The sequence below is a fragment of the Entelurus aequoreus genome, linkage group LG17 (assembly GCF_033978785.1).
Source record: "Entelurus aequoreus isolate RoL-2023_Sb linkage group LG17, RoL_Eaeq_v1.1, whole genome shotgun sequence".
Taxonomy (NCBI): domain Eukaryota; kingdom Metazoa; phylum Chordata; class Actinopteri; order Syngnathiformes; family Syngnathidae; genus Entelurus; species Entelurus aequoreus.
The window spans coordinates 21,352,243-21,354,742 of record NC_084747.1 but is presented as its reverse complement, the minus strand read 5'-3'; the positions used below and the strand labels follow the sequence as shown (position 1 = coordinate 21,354,742).

At 44.4% G+C, this 2,500-nt stretch overlaps 1 protein-coding gene across 1 annotated transcript in view; it reads left to right on the top strand.

Moving 5' to 3' along the window:
- LOC133632652 (dynamin-1-like) overlaps positions 1-2,500 on the top strand; it is a 24,941-nt gene that overhangs the window by 5,460 nt on the left and 16,981 nt on the right. The window lies entirely within an intron of this gene.

Genomic DNA, 2,500 nt, shown 5'->3' with positions numbered 1-2,500 from the left:
CACTCTAGAATATGTCAGGTCACATACAGGATTTACAGGGTCCACCTAAATGATATCGGGTTGCCTAAAGGTTCTACAGGGTCCACTCTAGATTATATCAGATCTTGTACAAGATAATAATGATAATTAATAATTTCATTTAACCTAACTTAACTTTATACAAAAGCAGATTGCGTTTGATGGTTTTATTTCGAACACTGTCTTACACAACACTTCCTGATGTATAATACAATGCAAAAATGTCCATTTCTGTCACTTTATCCTGCATCCTCTTTAAAAGTCCAACATTTTTCCCCGTCAGATTTGGACAACCATCTGTTGTCACACCTGCCAGCTTGTCCCATCTCAGTCCTAACAAGTCCAAACACACATTTACCTATGTGAACAAGTCATTACCTGTGGTTGTCCCTTTAATTGACTGCATGGCTGCCAGCTACTCCGTGATTTGAAAGTCTGCAGTCATCCCACGTAAGAAGATGAGCAGCTGGGCGGTGTCACGTACATCGCAGCTCTCTTCCGAAGCCGGCGAAAAACAGTCAAAGTCGGACGTTCTGTTCTTCAGTTGAAGCTCCAAGTTTCCAGCGATGGTCTCAACCCGCCTCGTTACAGTGCGCCGGGAGAGTGACACGTTCTCAAATGCGCCCCTCTTCTCCGGGCATATCAGCGCAACAGAGTCCAATAAGCACTCCTTAATAAACTCTCCGTCAGAAAACACGTTACTTTTTCTGGGCGATTTTGTGAGAAATGACGAAACTTGTCCTGACGGCTGCATCTCTGGGGGTGTGACATTTGGCAAAAAGTCCTAGTTGGGTTTGCAGTTTTACCATCAACGCATCAGCCTCCCTTGCGCGCTCTCCATCAGACAGATTCCGGTATTTTTCCTGGTGCTTCGTGGTGTAGTGGCGATTCAAATGATATTATCTCAACACAGCAACATGTGTACCACAAATTAAGCACATGGCTTTACCTTTCATTTCTGTAAAGAAATACTTGGCAGTCCATGTCTTGTTGGAAACACGCCATTCGTCATCATCTCGGGGGTAACCGGGCATCACTTGTCGCTGTGCACCTTCACTCACAGGTTACACCCGGACATACGCCCATAAATAACACTTTTCAAAATAAAAGCAGCACAGTTGTATTGCGCGCACGACATAGATGTTTTTTAAACTTTATTTTGTAATTTGTGATTGCCGCTGTTCACATTCACTCACAATCGCGCACGCGCATACATCCACACGGAAGTAATACAAATAACGCTTTTCAAAACAAAAGCAGCACCGTTGTATTGCACACTCGACATAGATACTTTTTTAAATGTATTTTGTAATTTATGATTGGCCTCACGCGGGACGCACAAAGGACCGGATATGGCCGCAGAATGCCCAGGTCTGCCCTAGGTGATATCAGGTTGCCTACAGGTTCTACAGGGTCCACTCCAGATTATATCAGATCTTGTTCAAGATCTACAGGGTCCTCCTAGATGATATCAGGTTGCCTACAGGTTATACAGGGTCCACTCTAGATTATATCAGATCTTGTACAAAATCTACAGGGTCCTCCTAGGTGATATCAGGTTGCCTACAGGTTCTACAGGGTCCACTCTAGATTATATCAGATCTTGTACAAAATCTACAGGGTCCTCCTAGGTGATATCAGGTTGCCTACAGGTTCTACAGGGTCCACTCTAGATTATATCAGATCTTGTACAAAATCTACAGGGTCCTCCTAGGTGATATCAGGTTGCCTACAGGTTCTACAGGGTCCACTCTAGATTATATCAGATCTTGTACAAGATCTACAGGGTCCCCCTAGATGATATCAGGTTGCCTACAGGTTCTACAGGGTCCACTCTAGATTATATCAGATCTTGTACAAGATCTACAGGGTCCTCCTATATGATATCAGGTTGCCTACAGGTTCTACAGGGTCCACTCTAGATTATATCAGATCTTGTACAAAATCTACAGGGTCCTCCTAGGTGATATCAGGTTGCCTACAGGTTCTACAGGGTCCACTCTAGATTATATCAGATCTTGTACAAAATCTACAGGGTCCTCCTAGGTGATATCAGGTTGCCTACAGGTTCTACAGGGTCCACTCTAGATTATATCAGATCTTGTACAAGATCTACAGGGTCCCCCTAGATGATATCAGGTTGCCTACAGGTTCCACAGGGTCCCGTACAGATTGTATCAGTTTGCTTACAGTTTCTGCTTGGTCCCCCTCTTCAGGTATTCTACTGGATCTACAGTGTCCCGTGTAGATTGTACTAGATTTCTTACAGTTTTTGCAGGGTCCCCCCTATATTAGATCAGATCTCGTACTGGTTCTACTGTGTCCCCTCTTCATGATATCAGGTCACGTACAGGTCCTGAGGGGTCCCCTCCAGATTATAACAGATCGCGTACAGTTTCCGCAGAGTCACCACTAGATTATAACAGGTCACGTAGGGTTCTACAGGGTCCCCTCTTGATAATAACAGGGTCATGCCGAGTCC